At 39.2% G+C, this 21,777-nt stretch overlaps 1 protein-coding gene across 9 annotated transcripts in view; it reads left to right on the top strand.

Annotated features, from left to right (window-relative positions):
• Positions 1 to 21,777, top strand: part of CNTN1 (contactin 1) — a 157,346-nt gene that overhangs the window by 68,175 nt on the left and 67,394 nt on the right. The window contains exon 1 of one of the 9 annotated variants that reach the window (XM_083699084.1): positions 4,809 to 5,224. The exons of the other annotated variants lie outside the window; for them this stretch is intronic. The gene's annotated coding sequence lies outside the window, so the exon portion shown is untranslated. Of the gene's footprint in view, positions 1 to 4,808; positions 5,225 to 21,777 lie in introns of those variants that run through there. 9 annotated transcript variants of the gene reach the window in all.

Raw genomic sequence — 21,777 nt, 5'->3', positions numbered from 1 at the left:
GGCTCTCTGATATGTACCAGTGTAAATGCTATACAGTGGTACCTCGGGTTAAGAACTTAATTTGTTCTGGAGGTCCGTTCTTAACCTGAAACTGTTCTTAACCTGAGGTACCACTTTAGCTAATGGGGCCTCCCGCTGCTGCCACACTGCCGCCGCACGATTTCTGTTCTCATCCTGAAGCAAAGTTCTTAACCCGATGTACTATTTCTGGGTTAGCGGAGTCTGTAACCTGAAGTGTCTGTAACCTGAGGTACCACTGTAGTAAGAAACTGTGTTGGGGTGGAATGCTAGACCAGATCCTGTAGGATGGGCTCTACTCTGCATTTGACTTGTAGAGCTTCTAATATTATTTTTGGAAGTGGCCAGGAAGTGACCCCCCACCAATGCTGCCCCACTTCACTGATATGGGTCTTACCCACTCCCTGCCCCTGCCATTGTGTCTGTTCTGCTACCAACCCAACCATCACAGCTGCACCCTGGGCTGAAGCTGCACCCAACTGTTGCCACGACACAATGGCAAGGGTGTAGCAGGCGCAGTGGTGAGGGTAATGGCACTGTGCTGATGGCACGGGTGAAGCCCTGGCAGGGCTGGCAGCATTGCAACAATGGTGGATGGAGGTGGGTCAGGTCTGCTACCTGAGACAAATTGCTTCACTTTGCCTCATGCATATTTGCTTAAAAAAAATTTATTTGTGTCTTCTTTTACCTTTCCAATACTTATATAAACACATATGACGCAAAACTCTCCACATTAAGATTCCTTGTCATGTTGTATTCTTTAAAAATAATAATAATGATGAATGCACTAATATGAATCAGTAACCTGCTAGTAGAGGGACAAATGAATACAGGATCTCAAAAAATGTGGTGAACTGCAGGCATAGCAGTGGAAACGAAGTCCAACTCAAAAACTGGAGAAAGGTGTGTTGCTAATGATTCACCCCAATAACTGAAGATAAATTTGGATGATAAACTTTAATAAATTTAGTTGAAATCTGGCTGTTGTGCAGAAACAATGCAGATGTGAGATCTTCTACAGTCCAAATTCCTTGATTAGGTTCCTTGCAAGCATAGACTACTGGATGAATTTTGTTAGTATCTTTACAAGGTCTGTTTATTTATAAATATAAAAGACAAAAAGGAACAACCAATCTCAAGAAGATAGAGAATAGTGTGCTTTTATACATAGTAGGAACCAACTACTGGTAATTAACAAGGAAAAGAAAATAAAGGAGGGGAGGGAATAAGGGTCAAGGTGCAAAGAAGGAAAAGTTTTCCTTCAATGCAAAATAGCTACATGCTCCTAATGTTTTAATTTAACCAGAACCCCCCTTTAAAAACAAAAAGATAAACCTCAATTTTAAAAAGTTTATTTCACAATGCCCATTTTGATTTTGGTTTTCCAATAATAAAGGGTGTATATTCTGTTTCAAAACCAATATTATGGTATTTGCAACTCACTAATTGACCTGCATTTTCTGAGACATCTCTTATATTTTATACACATCATGCTGTGTTTAGCTGACAGGAAGCTGTTGCTGTCATACTGCATTTAGTTGATAAGGAGCAGTTGCTGTTTCTCATTGTACCAACAAGTGGAGCGATTGTGATAAATTGCCATTTGAGCATCTTTTTAAAAACTACTATTGGAATGTGCGACATTCCTTCATTCTAGTTTTCATGTATTTTGTTTGCTTGGGGTCCCCCCTTTTTAGTAGATACTATTTAGTGCAATTCTAGTAACATTTATCTAAAATTGCTTTACTTAAAAAATCTAGCAGTAGACAAATGCAGCATTTCCCCTCTTTAAGTCAAAATAGAAGTCTGTCAAACAAAACAAGTGATTTCAGAGAAGAAAAGCATAAATATTGAATCTTAAAACACAATTGGCTACTTTACCAACTGATTTTTTAAGGTTACTCATTTTTTAAGGTTGTGTTGGGTATATTTTACTTTTGCAGTAATTTTGTGGTTGTCCCAATTTATCTGTAAGCATTATTAAAATGGAAACCTATTGGCTTTTGCGGTCATATCCATTTTAGGTAGTATCTCTTAATAATGCACAGGAGCTTTATTTCCTGTTTGGGAACACTGAATTTGTAGTTTTCTCTTCCTCCTCAACCGAATCAAGATAGACTGTCCTCCCTGCTGCAATTTTCTGCTAGGGAGTATAGGATTTTTGATATAATTTATTAAAGGGTCTCTAAGTAAATATTGTGGAGAAAATCAGAATTTTCAGCTTCTAATTTAAAATCAGCTTGTAATTTAAGACAGCCTTTTGCCAACCAGGTGCCTTCCAGATCTTTCAGGTGCAACTTCCATCAGTCCTAGGCAGCACAGGTTGTTGTCCAAAACAACTAGTTGATCACGGTGAGGGTTTGCCAAATGTGCCTTCCTCTTAGCACGTTTCTCTCTTTCGTCTTGAGTTCAAGCATCTTCAAAGTCCATGACACCGTTGGTAAAGGCTGTTCTCCAATTGGAGCACTTGCCGACGTTGTCAGTGTTTATACTACATTTTTTGCCTTGAGAGAGTCTTTAAACTTCTTTTGTTGACCACTAGCATTACACCTTCCATTTTTAAGTTTGGAATAGAGTAGTTGCTTTGGAAGACGATCATCAGGCAGCTACACAACATGACCAGTCCAATGAAGTTGATGTTGAATAATCATTGCTTTGACACTGGTTATCTGATCTTTGCTTCTTCCGGTACACTGGCATTAGTTTGCCTGCCTTCCTAGGACTTACTAGTCGGGTAGGGGAGCTGAAATATATATATTTGGCAACCAATGCATCCTTTTGCTTTCAGATAGTATAGCCCTCTAGCAACTATGGTGGCCCATTTACCAGAAGTAATGTATTTAGCGTTAACTCTGGAAGTGCTTACTCGATTCTGACCCAACTAAACCTCCTGATGTATGTTGTGCCCTTGGAGGCTTAGTTTGGTCAGAATAGAGTAAGCACTTCCAGAGTTAACGCTAAATACATTACTTCTGGTAAATGAGCCACCATAGCCACTAGAGGGCCATGAAAATTTGTGTCTCAGACTTTTTAGACTCATCTACCCATGTACTATCTGAAACCAAAGGGGTGCATTGGCTGCTGTAAGTGAAATATATTGGCATTATTTTCAGCTGTCCTACCCCACTATATAGGAGGATTTCATGTATGGCTCTAGAGACATAATGATATGAATCTTTTGGTCATAATTTAAAGCTGTAGTTTGTTGTATGATTTGTAGGAAAATACATGGGCTCTGTTGCTGAAGTGCCAGGTTTATATAGAGACATTGAAGTTTACCATCAAGAGGGTTTGGTGTGAAGGTGCGATGGATTGTTCCCTCCATACCACCTCTATTCTTACCATACTCTTGCCATTCTTACTTGTAAAAGGATGGGTGATAGCTCAGTGTGGTATCTGCTTGGCGTGCCAAAGGGTCTTGGTTCAATACCCAACATCTTCAGATAAAACTGGCAGAGAATCCAGCCTGAAATCTTGGAAAGCTGTCAGTGTAGACAATTCTGAACAGCTTCTTGTGTTCCCAATAATATATTTGTTCTCTTTTTCATACCACTCATTTTAGTAGTCAGTTGAATTGAACTGGAAGAGAAGTTCCTTCATCATCCTGCATAATGATCAGTCTCATAATGATGATCTGGTGTTTTTTCTGAAATACATGAAACACCATTACAAACCATGTTTTACAAAGAATATACACTCATATATTCCTAGCTAAAACTATAATCTACCCCAAATGAATATATGTAAGGGCTATGATATTCTGTTCTCTTTCAAGGTGAATTGCTGGGAGTGGAATATTTAGAAACAAAAGGGGGATAAAATATGACTGATCTTTCACTAGTTACTGTCAGTCTGATGGGAAAAGGAATAGTTTAAGGTGGTTTTCAAAGTATTCAGTGAAAGGGCAACTCATTACCGTAAAGTATTCCTGACAGGTTTGAAGCAGAAAACAAAATATAGCTTGAAGTTTATGACTATGTTTTGTGATTCCTGGAGGCTGCTATGCTGTACAAGGGAATTATAGGGCCATAGTTTTGGCCTATGTTAAGGGTGAGTTGGATGAATTGCATTCCATATTTATGATCAGAAACATGGAGGAGACGAGGTGATTCTCTAGCCTATAGTTAGAAATGATAGCTTCTGTTAATATTATGTGGCTGTTCAGTGACTAAACAAATTTGGGATTTAGGTCCATCTCTCAGCAGAAAAGTTGGATCTAACAACATACCATACCAATACATATTCCATACCAACTATGCCATACCTATATTGCCTGCATAATGCTTCTATTATGGTCATGGCCCTTAACAACTGTAATTCTGAAGCATGAGTGAACATGGAAAGCCCTTAACACATCATGTTAAACTGTGAGGCTTTCATTAATTGAATCATACATATATCTTGTGTAGTTTAGAGTGAACAGCTAGTCAAGTCTTGGAATAAACAAAGTGGGAGCAGCAGAAAGCAGTTGATCAGCATTTTTTCCTCCAGAAGAGAGAGTAATAGATCCCAGATGGTGAGGCAAAAATATAAATATACCATTCCATGCATGTTGGCCTCTCATTTCCATAAGGATGCTGTAGGGATAGAAAACTGGATCTGCATCTGAGTCTGGGTGGAACAACTGTTTGCTGCAGTGAGTCAGTGCCTCCTCTTGATTATTTTAGTGAGCTGATCAATATATTCCCATTACTGGCTGCAATGCTGCCTGCAGGAAGTGCACCGGATATTTTAGTGAGCGTATTATGCATATTGTGCCCATTGTTTTAGTCTCTGTGCTGAGAGGCAAAGATCTCAACATGATGGGATGATCTTTTTCCAGAAAGTCACTGCAGTGAAATGCTTCATATTGCCAGGAGTACAGGGCAAGGCTATGTGGGACCGGCCTGTTTAAGAAGATATAAATCCTTGAGCTTACAGTGTGCAGAATGCTTGATTTGAAAGTGTTGCAGCCATCAAGAAAGCCAGTTTCCCTGCTGTCTCGTCTGTTTTCTACAGAAGGTTGGCGGAGAGATAACGGCTGTTCTTTGCTCTGAGGTCACAGCTTGAAATCTCCTCTCTCTCTCCCTCTCTCTTTTTAATATGCTTTCTGCCGCAGGAGAGGATGCTTGAAGTTTATTGGTGCAACCCTTGTGTGTGCGTTTAAAAATATAAACTTGAGATACTTGTGATGGACAAAAAGGCAAAAGGGAAGTCTTCATCTAAGGTAATATATACATATATATGTTTATATCCCTACAAAATATGACAATTTAGAAAGGTAGAATGTGCCGATACTGGCTTGTGGTGAGGCAGGGTTTGCAACGCTCTTTCAGATCAGATCTCTGTATCAGAATGCAGAGTCAGGTTTTTCAGACAGCTATTGTTTGTGAATGTGAAGGACTGAGTTACTTTCTGAAAATGGCTTATTATGTTATAGGCTTCTGAATGGTGACTGCAGTGTGGCAATCTGCCTCTTTCTTTCTAAAATATGTGTTTACGGTCAGTCTGTGTTTGCTGTTGATGACTGTATCATGGGGAGGGGCAGTCCTGTAGAGCAAAATCAATAGGGAAAAATGATCTACTCATCACCAACCCATGCAGGATAATGACATTGCCATATCATGATTTCAGTAGCAGTGCCTGTACTGCTGTATTTTATGCTTTTAGTGTAGACACTAGGTGAGCTCTGAGAATCTGCTGTCAAAATGGCTTGCAATGATGTTCAAACTGGCTAAAAGTCTAAACAGAATAGCATGAAAGGAATGCATATGTTTGAACTGGTTCAGAATAAATAGCTTTGACTGATGATTTTAAAGCATGATATATCTCTTTCTGGTGGATTCTTTGCATTCTTTGGAAGAAATATGAAATAGGTATGAAATTGTCTGCTACAGTATTGCATGGCAATAGCACATATGGTAATTATAACACAGTGATGTGATGTGTTGCTAGTAGATGGGAATAATTCATATATCCATTTATATTGCTCTTTATAACAACTATTAAAAGGCAGCTGTATTTTTCAAAACCATTCATTTATATATAATTGAATTTGTAGGATTAGCAAGGGAATGACCTAGACTGATATTTCAGTACTCAATAATCCATCATGCATAGAAATATGTATTTACCATTTAAAAGATGGAAATGTTACCTATCTTGACATGTAGTTAGTTTTTTTTTTAAAGGCTATTATGACAACTAATAAATTTGTGTATTTTCTGTTGTGTGATCTGAATTACTGGGATGTTTGTTGACACTGTTGCTAGATACCTGGTCATTAGGTTTGAATAATAAATTATATTTATTTAAGAATTTATAGTCACCTCCCAAAGTGGTGGCAACAAAATAAGAATTTGTCTTATCCCATCTCCTGGTTGGCATTAGCTGTGTCATTATTATTCCTATCCACATCATAAATCAAAACTCTCATCTAGCTCTTCCCTAAATGTATGCAAATGCACCATTATTTCACTCATAATAAAAAAAGCTTTAAATACACTGAGAAATTAAAAATCACCCTGCAGCTCCAACTTCTGCCTGTTTTCTCCTCTACCTGTTGCCTTCAAATTTCTGGAGGATGCTTTTTTTATTATTTCTGCTCCACTGACTTTCTCTTTCCCAGTTTATCCAACATGGTTTCTACTTCTGCACTCCAGTGGAAGTTATTCATAAGAACCTCTATTTCCCCCATCCAAATGTATCTATCCAAAAGTATCTCCATCGTCCTTGTCCTCTCTACCACCTTTGATACAACTGATAACTCTCGCCTGCTCAGCTGCTTTCATGCCCTAGATTTCAGTATTTGTGTCCTTAACTAATACTCTTCCTGCCAGTATGATCACTTATTCAGTGATTCCATAGGGGAATGTTGATCATCTCTCTCTTGCTTTGCCTCTACACATTGCCACAGGGTGACCTTATCAATTTTAAATTGTGAACCGCCCTGAAGTCTAATTTAATAAATAATAATAATAGTCAGATCCCATGGCTTTCAGTGTTGCCTATATGCTAATGACATTTGGTTCTGCCTTTCAACCCCCAAATCCTCCCCTTATCCAGTTCTATGTATCCAACTACTTGTCTCATATTTCACCCAGTACTGTATGTTCAACGTTGAGCATTTTCTATTAACAGCAATGCTGCTGTCCACTCTTCTGCACAGATCTTTGGGTTTATCTATGACAGATCTTCTCCCCGCCCCCAATATGAAGTTTCTTGCCAAGTAGAGCTCTTCTCCCATTGAAAAGATAGCAGAGCTACAGCCTTTCTCCTCTACTTCCACCTTCTTCTGATAAAAACTCTGATTCCTGGCTGAGTCATCTCCTACACTTTGTTGCACATGCTCTGGAGCTCTCTCTTCTTTTAATTCACATGTTCTAAAGCTATGCTGTGACATTAAGAAGTTGCCAGGGGTAAGCTGCATAGTCCCTAATATACATAGTCCCTAATAAGCAGAGCAATGGCTTTATGGTAGTTACAGTCAGGATTCTTTAAGAGAACCCAAGTCTGGGACTTGTTCTGCCTTGCTTTAATTAATATCGCAACTTGGCCATATTGATGAATATAACCTTTAGATAATGTGTTCATTTGTCTCTTTTCCACATTGGGTTTTTGAGCCACTTGAGAGGTTGGTGACATGCAGCTTTTGTGAAAAAGAATTACTTGCTTGTGTTTTGAAGGCCTCTTCTATGCTGAGTCACTGAGATCATTTCAGGCAATGCTTGCTTGCCTGGTGGCAATATATTATTCAGCAGCTCTTGCAGTGAAATGAGAATTGTTTACAGAGAAAAGGAGTAGGGGAGAAATGTGTGGAAGAAGGTAAGCCCAAGAAATTCTCACCAGCTTAAATAGTATCTTAAATTAAAAGCGGTGGTTTCTAACACTCCCCTGGCTGTGTTATATTCAAATGTTAAGTGAAAGGACGTCATCCTGTTGGGCAAACTAAAGTAACATGACTACACAGTGCTGACACAATAATAGTAAATAAAGGGGAACATATTAGTTAAACTGTTTGCTGCTTTTGTCATCCTTCCCCCCACAGACTTGCATTTGGGGCAAAAAACTGACAGTTCTGGGTCATAATGCAGTTTTATTTTCTACAGTGTTTTCCATGGGGAGGTAATATAAACCATAGGTAATAGCTAAAGGACGGCCCATACTTAAAGCTTTCCTAGCAGCCTATCAGGAAATGGCATGTGGGAAATTGGGGCCATATTGAAAGCTACTTGGCCAACACAATGGACATAACTGAAAATATGTCGGTAGGAAAGGCCTGAGCAGATACCAGCTGTGTGCAATGGATGACCAGATTTCCCCCTGACTAAGACAAATTCAGAAACCATCTGAACATACATTCCCCATTTCTTGATGAATGTATTTCTTGTGTGCCTGTAATCCTTTTTGCTGCCAGACTGAAGCAGAGTAACCAGAGACTATTTCAGGAATAGAAGAAAGAAAAAAGTGATAAGCAATACACAAAATTGTTGGTTTAATTTGGGGGAGAAAGTGCTTGGTCCATGCCTTGAGCAGCCCACACCCCACATCTCGATTATGTTTAGAGCATGGGTAGGCAAACTAAGGCCCGGGGGCCGAATGCAGCCCAATCACCTTCCAAATCTGGCCCACGGACAGTCCGGGAATCATGTGTTTTTACATGAGTAGAATGTGTCCTTTTATTTAAAATGCAACTATTGGTTATTTGTGGGGCCTGCCTGGTGTTTCTACATGAGTAGAATGTGTGCTTTTATTTAAAATGCATCTCTGGGTTATTTGTGGGGCATAGGAATTCGTTCATTTATTTTTTTTTCAAAATATTGTCTGCCCCACCCCCACCCCCAGGTCTGAGGGACAGGGGACCAGCCCCCTGCTGAAAAAGTTTGCTGACCCCTGGTATAGATATAGCACGCTAGCTAAACATCTCATCTGCCCTCCCTTTCTCTAAGGAATATGTGTATATGCAGAGGGCAAATACAAAGCCAAGGCTGCATGTATCTTTACAAGGTTTACTTCTAAGACCAGAAGAACTGTATTATCGCAGATAAGTTCATGATGTACCAGTGTCTCTTAAAGTTTATGTACCTAGTGTGTTTTTGCTTGGCTTGTGCCATGAGACAATGAATGCTTTATATTCTAAGCTGAACTGAGTAGGAAAGGAGTTTTCTGAACTGGGAACTTAAACTACTGGAAAGCAGAAAAACTCTGATATTCTGCTGGAAGACTCTGCTGATCACACTGGTTGAAGTGTGGTCATGTAGTATCAACAGCAGATGGTGGGCCCAAGTCCAACAGGTTTTGGACCAGCTGGCTGCTACAAGTCAGAACAAAAATGAAGTATCTAAATGGGACTTTAAGGAGACTCCATTGTGGATAAATCTGTAGGGGGTGAAGAGACACTTTTCCTGGGCCTGAAGGCTAGCAGGGCCTGCAAGCTCATCATCACGATAGAAAATGGTGCAATTTTTTAATGCAAAAAACAACAACTCTGTATCTCTGTTGGGTATTCAGATTTTGTCAAGATTTTTGTTAGATATACTAGTGCCAATGAGGCACAGTGTTAGAATGAAACACACATTTATTTATTAATTTTTAAACAAATAACTAAATACATCATTCTGAGCAGTGAGCTACTGGCTCAAGATCTCCTTGTGGATCCAGGTTCTCCATTGTGAGGGAGGCAGACCATTTCATAAAGCAGGCACAAGGAAACAGATGTCCATTGCTTCAGCTCTTATCATCTCCAGCCAACATCTCTATTGGCCAGGGATGATAGGAATTGTAGTGGAACAACAGCTGGAGTTTAGCTTCTTCTAGTATTGGACTCCTTTGATGGAAATAATATTGAAACATAGTGCTTTTCTTTTAACTCCCTTATGGTGTTAAACAAGGACATTGTTTAATTCACTGGTGGTCATTTTTATGATGTTTTACTGCTTACATTGTACACTGCCATTATATTTTTTCAGTGACTTGGTGGTTTAGGAATACTGCAATAAATAAATGTTAACATGCTGGTGCGAGTGATTCTTGTGCTAGGTAGGGGAGTGTTGCTGTTGAGTTTCTATTTTTATCTGCTGGTTAGTGGGTGGGAGTATTGTTTTGTTTATCGTTAGTGTGCTGCTAATGTTTTCTGTCACTATAATGTGGAAGATTTTTTTTTTGTTTCTGTTTTCCAATAGGTTGTAAAGAATATGGATGTTGTATGTAACTTTTCCCTTACCCTATGGTACTATATTTACGTATATATTCTCCCCCTGTAAGTTGCTTATAGATGCTTTGGATGAAGAGTGACTAGTAGGTTTAAAAATCAAATAAATAAAGCTGGCCTGAAACTATAATGATAATGAAATAATTTATTATTTATACCCTGCCCATCAGGCTGGGTCTCTCCAGCCACTCCGGGCGGCTCCCAACCGAATATTAAAAACACAGTACAGCATTAAACATTAAAAAACTTCCCTAAACAGGGCTGCCTTCAGCCCTGAATGCTAACTTTATTTGCCGTTCCCAACCATCCTGCCAAACACCATCTAGGAGTCCTGGTGTCTATACAGCTCATATTATACCTCTGCTCAAACACTGCAACACAGCTATGCAATACACAGCGGTCTAATCTTCGAAGTGCATTTAATTTCCTACCTTAAATCAGATAACACAATTTAATTGTGTCTGGTTACTATGCTCAGAATGTAATGAAATGCTCTTGGTTTTTATAATGATCATGTGCTACTTTTCTTTGGAAGTAGGGCTTGCATGGGGTAAATTAATCTTAGATTATTTAAGGCTACCTCATTATATGTAATGAATACTAAGCAAGAATTCATGCCTTAATCCCTTGCATATAATTGTATGTATTATGTATGTGGGGTTTTTTTTTTTACAGTTCATTAGTATTGCTAAAAGTGGAATGTTCATGCTGTGACGCTGCATTTCACAAGAGGAGCCTGCAATATAGCCAAAAATTAAAACTTGTGGAGATTAGGCAGTTGCACCTGCAGGCATTTCCCAAATAAGCTATTCATTTGGGGATGTAGCAACGAAGGTAGTTCAGATGCAACTCTGACTATTCAGAATATTCATGTTTCAGAATTTAGAAATGGTGAAGGCCTCATTCCAATGCAATATCACATTTGCATAGGAATTAGATTGAAAGTCTTGATTCTTCTGAATGAAGAAAACGTGGCTTGTTATTTTATGCCTGAACGAAAATGTAAAAATAAAACATCAAGGGTGCATTAATTTACACCTGGAGTGTTTAATTAGCATTCCTGCACTTTGCATTGAAGGGAAGGGTAGGGTAGGGGTGTCTCAGATAATACTAGTCCATATGGTAAAGAAAATCCTTTTCTTACTATTTCTGTAGGGAGGGCCTATCTGAATGATGATGGCAGCCAGAAATAATCTGTTGACAAACTGGGATCAAGCCTGAGCTGAAAAATAAGATTACGGTCGTCAGAGTCAGAGCTGCTCCCAAAACCAATGTGAGAAAAATGAGAACCATAAAGTGTTAACTTAGACTAGAGCAATTAAGCTAGGGTGCCCTTTCTTTTAACTTTTCTCGTGCTGATATCTTCAGGATTGACACAAATAAATTAACCTTCAATATCTGACCTGGAGTTGCTGATTTTTGGTGACCGAATGTGGACTAATCTGTTGCATGTGCCAATTTAAATAAGTAAAGTAAAAGCCTGCTAAAACCTGCTCACCCACCCTAAAGATGGGTGAGTTAAAAATGGCAGTATGGGTTTAAAAATAGAGACAAGCATAAAAAGAACATTCTTCCAAACATTCCTCTCTGTGTGCAGCAAACGTCATCTCGTTCCCTCATTTACCCTCCCTCCTGAAGATAAATGCTGTGTTTCAGTGCTTTTCAAGGTGACTTTTCACAATATTTTCTTCATGCAGCATCTGTTGCAATCTCATACACCTGACAAAGGCTACTTTTACTTGATCCCTATAGCACTGTAAGTATATAACATTTCTGGGTTATCTCAGATTTGTAATAATCAGGAACTGTCCAGAATGGGGCCAAGGCCAGTAAGGAGTTTACTAGTTGCTGTTTAATGCTGACTTTTCATGTTCTTGAAGATATTGTTTGGATTTTCAGAATGTAAAAGCTGTTATAAGAAGCAAATTTGCATTCTGTATGTCTCATGCTCTTTTTTTGACCAATGTGCTTGCCAGAAGAGTAAGGTTAGACCCGTAAGAAGAATTTTTCTATTAGCTTGGGGGGAAAAACACACAATTGGGGCCAGTTAGTGGGGTGAGTCCACCACACTATTAATTGGTGGTAAGCGGTGGATCCACTACACGAGGTCTGAACTGGCAGCACTAACTTAGAAAGAGTTCTTGGATCCATGGTTGGATAGCTGAACGGAAGCATAAAGAGGTTTTGAGATTACATCTGCAAGCTCCTTTAGTACCCTTGGTACAGCTTATCAGGCCCTGGATATCTGAATTCATTTAAAGTAGCTAGGTGTTCCCTTACCAGCTCTTTTCCTATCTTGGGCTGCAGCTCCCTTCTTACGTCATTTCTTCTATTTCGACCAGGTTAGGCACAGCTTTCCTTTTGGGTGAAGACACAGGCAGTCACTTCTTTCCTCTGTCACCCAGTGGCATTTATCCTTAACTTCAAGTTACATGTGAAGAGGCAGGCCTCAAGTAGTTGTACCTTCTCTTCCAGCAAAAAGAAGTGAACTAAGTACTGGTAGAGTCTGGCCATGTGGGAGCACAGACCACAAGACCCTGAGACTTTGCTTCAGATCTTCCTAAGTTGTGCATAGAGTGTTAAATGATGATTTAGCATTAAGTGTGAATGTGGCTAAAAATGGAAGGCAGTCAGAAAAAGGGAAGCTATATGTTTAGACTGTGCTTGTATAACAACTCCATGTATGTTTAGCTATTAAAATCAGAGACTAATTTAATTACAATTCTGGTGGCCTTCTCTTCCTGTAAGTCTCAGCACAACTCAGATGCTTTACAGGAATCCATGTCTCATTTTTGTTTCCATTCTACAGGCTTTACTAGAGCAGATAATAATGTGGTTTGATCTACTAACACTTCATTTTTCTCCAAAGAGGAAATGTGGCATTAAATTGTCATGATGGCATAAACAGTTATCTGTACCTCAAAAAACTCTACTGCATGGAAATCTGATTTTAATCAGAAGCTATTGGAATTTAGTGTAATTATTGTGATGCTAAGAGTGGAGTTTGATTTTTAAAAATAGCACGTACTGATGTAAAGCTGTTGAAATAATAATAGCCCAAGAAAGAGACAGTAGAAATTATTTCAAGACATGAAAAAAACACACATTGATAAGAAGATTCCTGACTGATTTGATGACAGACTTAATCAGTTGCTTTAACTAATTTAAATGAATTTGCATATTATCAAAACCTCAGTGTAGGTGCTTTTCTGAGAATATTTCAAGAAGCATGAAATGTCAGATTTGTTACTGTTCATTGTTAGATGAGAGTGCAATCTTTTCTCATTTTCTGATACACTGCACAGAATAATAAAGCATATGTCCTTATCAAGCAGTCTTTCCACTTTCCCTTTTACCAGTTAAAAATGGCTACCACCAGTTTTAATCAACTAAGACTTTAGTTCATTAGCCTATCAATTTAAACAGATTGAAGATTGTACTCATAATTAAAAATGCCAGTGCCTTTGCATTTTAGATCTCCAATATTGACACTTTATTAACTTTAAAATATTTTTGTTTTTTTTATTTTGTAAAGTTAGCATTGTGGTTTTGCGGGTTACTGTACTTGGTTTTTATGTCTTAGGGAACCAATAGTATGCCCTGTTTTAAGAGAATGTGTTAAGGGAATAGATAATATAAGGTGAGACTAGGATCTGGGGTGGTTTAAGACATTTTTTGCACCTGAGGCAAAATGTTGTACTGCCGCTCCTGCAATGGGGGCATGTGAGGCTCTGCAATGGCTTTCCTTCAAGGGAATCCAAACTCAGGGAGAAGGGGGCTGTCAGGGAACTGCCATCAGCTCAGAGGCGAGAGGTGGAAGGGCAGTTGTGTTACAGGGAGCCTCCGAAGATCTTGCAAAGCAGTTCTTCCTCTGGCGAGGAGGGAAGCCCCAGCACCAGTGGGGAGGGGGTGCAGGGACCAGAAGATGCTAGGGAGAGCCTCAACACTGAGCCTGAGCAAAGCGGAAGGGAGGCAATTCCCCCTTTGCCAGCGCCCACTCTGCGCAGTAGGTTTGGGCGCAGAGAGAGGAGGAGAAGGATGGGGGTCACACGGCTGTTATGCTGGGGAAGGTATAAGGACCGCCCACTCCCAGATTCTGCTAGCGACTGAGCAGACATGGACCTGCGACGCTCTGCACTGTAAATAGTTTGTACATGTTATGTACTGAAGTTCTCACCCTGGGCCGGCACGGCAGGGGAATACTGTAGATAGTCATGCAAATGAAGGATCAAAAGTGACGTTCAGTGATTGGATGGATAGTGTAGATAGTTATGCAAATGAAGGATCAAAGTGACGTTCAGTGATTGGATAGTTTTAGAAAGTTGCTACAGTAACATTGTACTGGAGCTCTATATAAGCAGGCTGACTGATCCCTTCAGTTCAGTTCTGTTGTGGCCTCTGAATAAAGAGCTGTTTGAAGAATCGCTGTGTCATCTGATATGTTCACCCACAACTTAACAGTACAGATAATAAAGTCTGGAAAGACAGGTTGGCGCCTTGCCTGTTTGCTCTCGAGCAACCACACCAGCACCTGACAGGGGCATTTCAAATAACTTTGGTCCTGGTTTCCCTCAGCCCCTAGGGGCGGGGAGAGAAAAGTGGCAAAGTGGAGCTCCTTTGGTGGTGGCAGAAGCAGTGGGATGGGAGTGGGAGCCAACTCTTGCATTTCCGCCACCTCAGGTGGCTGCTCCAACCCACCTCATCTGTAGACTGGCTCTGGCTAGAATATTCTGTTTATGTTTTCTGCTTGTCCAGAGTCATTCTTTCTAAGAAATTGCCTATCAAAACTGACTTTACATACCAGCTTCTGTCTTTTGTGAAAATACAGCACATAAGCTTCTTTGTGGTACATTACACATTTGGCTGCACCTATCACTGAGACTGAAGTCAGTAGTCCCCTGAGGCTTACCTCACACAGAAATTCTCTTCATAATGTGAAGCAAACCTAAACATTGCTGGCATGTTTTAGTTTTGTTCTTTAAAAAAGAAAGGTGGAAAAACCTAATGAGTAGGCAGGGAAATAAATGTACTGTATGTACTTTGTATCTAAAACTAGAATTCTGTTGTTGATGAGGTAGCAGCATATTAATCAGAGTCATGTTTTACTAAAAAATATGGTAAATGACAAAACAGTTCACTTGTAAACTAAAGTGGCATGGGAACAGTTTCCATGTGTTTGGGGCCCCATGTGACTTTGGTAGTTTTATATATATAAAATAATGGTTCTGTCAAAGAATGTTTTTCTTTCTCCCAGTAGTAGTCTGGCCCACACAGTGGACCTTTCCAATTAATCCAGGTCATAAAAGCATGTAGGTGAGAAAGAATTTCTTCTGGATCCCTCTGAAATTATGTAAGACAACGTAATGCTATTCAAAACAATAATACAGTGGTACCTTGGTTCTCAAATGTAATCTGTGCCAGAAGTCCATTCGACTTCCGAAATGTTAAAAAACCAAGGCATAGCTTCCGATTGGCACAGGTGCCCTGGAAACAATAGCCAAGAACTGCATTAGACGTACGGCTTCCGAAAAACGTATGAAAACACTTACTTCCAGGTTTTTGTCGTTCGGGAGCTGAAATGTTTGATTACCAAGGCATTCAAGAACCAAGGTTCCACTGTAGTTGGATCCTATGCATGGCAAAGATAGGGAGCCAATGCAGGCAACAATTTCAGGTTGTCACCAGGTCTTCTGAATGAAAGGTCATGTGAATGAAAGGTTGTGTAACCTATCTATGTTGCCACTGGAAAACAAATTTACACAGCATTTAAACTTTATTAAGCATCAATAACAGCATTACTTTATGGCAGAGAAACACATTTAGATTATGATAATAGGACAATGAATAGCTAGTAGAAAATAAACAGTAATAAGCAGGGCAATATGTGATTGCTTACCTCTTACAGTTGAATTGCATTCAAGTTCATCAACTCAAATAATATTTTTTATGTTTTTCATTTAATTTCTTCACCACACATCCTTTTCTCCATTTTTGTGGGCATTGCCCCTCTATCAGCAGCCCTCTGGAGTACAAAAGCTTACTAATAGGAATACTACATAGACTAAAGGCATGCATAGCTGAGTCAGACCAAAAATTCAGTGTGGTGAAGCACTGTTAAAGCCTCAAGCTAAACTTTGCATGACTGGGATCGTTTTGAAAACAAAAACTATTTGGATAAATGATTATAACTATTTGTTATAATATAGCATACTCTCCTCTGGGAGGTACAGAACAACTTGCATATCTGGTGGTCTCTCATCCTGATACCAAATCTTAGTTTCATCAGTTTATGCAGTCACTTCACAGTGTGTACTCATTGTGAAGAAACTTTTATCTTGCAACTTTGTACTTAATGGAGTTTTTGCATGCAGCCTGGTAGCTAACGCAGAAGGTGCAATCTGAAGGATAATGTTTTGGATAGTACTTTTCTGTTTTGTAAATCTGACTCAGGGGTTCAGTATTGTAGAGATGGCTTCAAGACGTCATGTCTGCAAAAAGTCCCATTGTGAACAAAGTGGGGATTTCTATATATACTTGTGGTGGTTGAAGCACCAGCATTTTTTACAATTTCATATGACTATACAGTGGTACCTCGGGTTACAGACGCTTCAGGTTACAGATGCTTCAGGTTACAGACTCCACTAACCCAGAAATAGTACCTCAGGTTAAGAACTTTCCGTCAGAGAACAAGGGAGGCATTCATGGTGAGTTCCGGCACCTCTTTTTCCAGAAAAATAACACTTCCCCCAAGTATGGCTAGACTATAGTGCCCGTCATACGTGACCATTGGTCATGGTAGCTGGGGCTGATGGGAGTTAAAATCACAACTTCCAGGAGTTCCCCATCCCTGCTGTAAATTGTAAGTAGCACACTGACCATGAACACACTTGCTTTACATCACACTGATTGCACCGAGGCTCAATTTCCAGTAATAGTGCACAGAACCGTAACTCAAATTCTCAGTTTCTACTCCCTTTTATGACCACTTAGTCCATCAATACAAATGAGAATAGTGTTATTCACAGGTTAATGTAAAGCGAAGCTTGTGGCCTCATCTTTAAATTGTGAAGTTTAAAGACGGTGAAATGTAGTTGTCTTTTGATATAGTGTTTACTGTTACTAAATGCATTATAAGAGTCAAGGAACATATTTACCAAAATATCCTGGATTTTAATCTCTGGTTATTTAACGTACATTATATCACAAAGATGACGAATAGCTTATCCGCTTGCAAGTATGATTACAAAATAGCATTATAGCCTTACGGATAAATATTAACGTTTTGCCCTTGCATTGTACTTCTCTACCACTCTGTCTCGCACATGCTGTACAACGTGAAGTGACCGGACATGATATTGTGTTTAACAAAGAAATAAATTATTATTTTTTCCACATCACACACACAAAAATGAAAAAAGTACTGTCAGTTGGGAGAAGCATCTGTCTCCCTACCTTAGAGAGAGCTCTTTGCTGTTTAAAGACTACCTTGTGGACCATCACAAAGTCCTGAATTATCTATAACTACAAATAGCTGTTGTTGGTATTTAAGTACTTCTGACACCCCTATTTTATTTTCTTTCATTTTTAAAAGAGCATTTACTCAAAAGTTACAGTACAGTTTTGTCCGCTGCCATAATATCTCAAAATGATCACTCCAATCCTCAATCACTGTCATGTTAGCTTGCTGAATATCCTCAATAGGAACCCAACACCCCTATTTTCCAACTTGTTGTGAACTAGAACATAAATTCACCTCAGTACTTTGAATGCTTTAGATTAGGGTTACTTATTGGGCAAAGAGAATTCAGAAAACAATATTAAATCTAAAGTTGCAATTGTAATATAGCTACTTATTTGTATTTTAGACCCAATATATTGGCACTGTTCTTAATCTTACAGCACTTAGATTTCAGTTTGTTGTTGTTGTTTTCTGTGCTATTTTAAAGTGTAGTCTCTTTTACACCCCTTGAGACATATGTGTGGAAGGTAATAAATTATCTACAGCCAATTTGAGATGGCAACATTAACCATACTGAAACCCCACCAATTTCCTCCTGTGAAACCTATTTCCCCTGCCTCCAGTGCCCAAAGGGAGAGGAAATGGGAAATATGAACTAAAAATTCTTTTAAAAATTGCATCCGAAGGTGAAACTTAGAACATCCCCCCAACACACACACACTTTTAAGAAATACAGTAAAGCAGGAACTTTGCTATTTGAATCTTTTCAGCCTAGTAAGTGTGTGTGTGTGTGTTGAAGCATACTTTCTTTGCTACAGTGACATCCAGTGGCCACTAAGTTTACATAAGGACTATCCTGGGACAATGCTCTGAAGTCATTGCTCTTTTTGTTGCATCTTTGCTTTTCAGACTTGCAAGGATAATTTGTACACTCCACTGACTGGATTCAAAACATGCTTAAAGCATGTAGTTGTCTTTGTATTCTGGAAGTCAAATGGACTAAGCAAACAGTACACTCGGGTCCAGAAAGCCATTAAGTCCAGTCCTTTGCCCTAGGCAGGATCCCCTACAAAACTCTCCATAGTTTAACAAATGTAATCCTAAAGTGTTGCAAAAGCACAGGCCAGAGTAGAACAGTTCGCTAACAGATAAGCTGAGCCATTTTATAACAAAAAGAACTGGAAGGGATCCTGACATTCCATTGCTTTGCTTTGCATAATTAAAGGCTAAAGGAATATCTAATTCAGGCTTCCTCAACCTCGGCCCTCTGGATGTTTTGAGACTACAGTTCCCATCATCCCTGACCACTGGTCCTGCTAGCTAGGGATCATGGGAGTTGTAGGCCAAAAACATCTGGAGGACTGAGGTTGAGGAAGCCTGATCTAATTGAAACAGAAAACATTATTTTCTTCCATAATGCTTTCTATTTTTGAGGAGCATATTTTCTTTTTTAGAATGTAATTTGAGTAGCAGTAGTTCATAAACAAGCGCAAAGCAAATAATCATTATGCTTTCAATTATGATTATTACACAATATAATAAAAAGGAAGCTGATATGATATCAGTTTTCGTGTATCTTTCATAATTTAAAAGTGGATTCTATGCATCACAAATAATTTTGTAGCTATAGTTCGTTTATATTTTATTTACACAAAGTATAAAAGCATAAATAATATCTGATAACTTTCTTTCTATATCAGCCTATTTTTTCTACCGTTTAATTCCTTAAAGTAGATGCTATAATTCCAGAGATATTATTAAGGAGCTAATCTTCTCACTCAGAGTGCTCTGCATTGTTATGGTAAACAGAATCCTGATAGTATTCCAGAAACACCAGTTGTTTCTACTGAAGTAAACAAGAGTTTTAAGAGGTCAAAGACTTCTCTGCGATTCTGGGAATGCAGTTGATGAGTGGTAAGATTAATATGATTTACTTAGCAGTTGATCAACAGCATTGGTTTCAGAAAACAGCATGTTTCCAAAATCCCCAAAACATTGCTAGGGCCAATATATATCTGAAGTGGTATATTTATCATTAGGTTAATATCTGGAGCTCTGGATGGAAAAATTACATTTTCTACCTAACTTCACCCAAGTGGATACAAGAAAAATTGGAGACATTCCATTTGTCCCAAAACATGCATGCAAAGCTACAGCTGACAAGTAGGACATAGGCTCTGCATAGAGAAGGTTCCTGGTCCAATTTCTGGCATAACAGTTCCAGCTTATCAAGAGGAATGCAGATACCAACATCAACTGCCTTAGTATCTTTACTTATTTAATAGATTTTAATTCTTCTAGCTAATGTGTAAACCTTGCACTTGACCTGCCACCCTTGGGCAGCTGCTGGAACCCCAACATGGCTTACCCTTGTTGACACATATTCTAGGTTCTCTGCCCCCCCCATGCCTTAAGCAGCCCATGCTGGGGCATTGTGAGATGCTAAAATGCCACCACTATTTTGGACAGGAAATTTTAAGTGGTGACTTGGAGCTGCTTACTCACAGCTGGGGAGGGACAACAGTGCTGGAGGGGGGCCTGTGGTGGGCATAGGGCTGCTTTAAACTTGGAACTACCCCTAGGATTTATGACTAGGAAAAATATCTGGAGTCGTTGGTCAGCTGCTGCCACTGCCAACCAGAGTTGACAGTACTGGCCTAGATATACTTTGTCTGCATATAAGACAGGTTCATGTGTCCATATTGGAGAGGGATTTTCCTTGGCATGGTGTGCCATGCCAACCAAACAGTTTTAGTAATGCACAGTTGCCTGGTGGTTTTATATATTTTTTAATTTAAACAAAATTAAAGGAGGACAGTGCATTCTGAAAGAGCTGTTTACCGTATTTTTTGCTCTATAAGTCTCACTTTTTCCCTCCAAAAAAGTAAGGGGAAATGTGTCTGCATCTTATGGAGCGAATGCAGGCTGCGAGGCTATCCCAGAAGCCAGAACAGCAAGAGGGATTGCTGCTTTCACTGCGCAGCGATCCCTCTTGCTGTTCTGGCTTCTGAGATTCAGAATATTTTTTTTCTTGTTTTCCTCCTCCAAAAATTAGGTGCGTCTTGTGGTCTGGAGTGGGCACATTTCCAGCTCCCCTCTCTGGTTCCCTATGGTAGCCAGTGATATCAAGAACTACTCCCAGTATAAAAGAAAGAAATGTTCATAGTAAACTTGCTGCAAGACATATTTCTAGACATATCTCAGGAGGTAGAGCTGAGAGCTGCCAGTGCTCAGACTTCAAAGCTCTGCCTTTATAAATGTTGCAGATCTCAACCAACCTGCAGATAATAGCATCGATGGGAATAGCGTTAGCAGCAGCTTTCTGAATAGTGGCAATATATATATATATATATATATATATATATATATATGCTTTCGTAAAACCTGCAAAACCAAAACCTGCATATATATATATATATATATATATATATATATATATAAAATTAAATCATAGCAGGGAAACGCAGCTTAAAAGATCTCATGCTTGAGAAATGTATATTGAATCTCTTTCCATCTTTTAATGCATGCATTCTCAAATCATGGTCTTGAAGTGTTACAGATCAGTGCCATTTTATAATGGCTTCTTAAAAAAAACCAAACCCTTCCATTTTATACTGCTGTGATATTAAAATACTCAGGGTTAATCTCCAGACCGATTTTCTGTCATATTCAAACTTTAAGCTAGTTTTAATCTTATTAGAGTTAGATTCTGTACTATACTGTACAGAATATAGTACAGTTGTTCTTTCATTCAGTAATATTATGGATGACACATGCAGTGTACCCCTATTTAGCTGTTAGCCCCTCATGTGATTACAATCACCTAATGGGAGAATGAGGTCCTGCTCAGTGGCTTCCTCTTGGCTCATCCACTTAAAATGCATGAACAGCAGGTAGGAGCAGGCCAATGGGTACTTGCTTTGTCTCTCATGTGATTGCATGAACAGGGCTTGTGTCCTTTCTAAATAGTTACACCAGGTTCGATGTAGTTGGAATGCTTTCTCTTTTTGGCTTTGTTAACTTTTGTTGTTGGCATCTTAAGACACAATGGAGTGTGCCTCCAGGGGTGAAATCAAATTGCTGTGTTAGCAGCACCTGGCACCTCCCTGGG

The sequence above is a fragment of the Podarcis gaigeae genome, assembly GCF_964106915.1.
Source record: "Podarcis gaigeae genome assembly, chromosome: 10".
Lineage (NCBI taxonomy): Eukaryota > Metazoa > Chordata > Lepidosauria > Squamata > Lacertidae > Podarcis > Podarcis gaigeae.
Note: the sequence above shows the minus strand (reverse complement) of the source record. Positions and strands in the feature narration are given on the sequence as shown.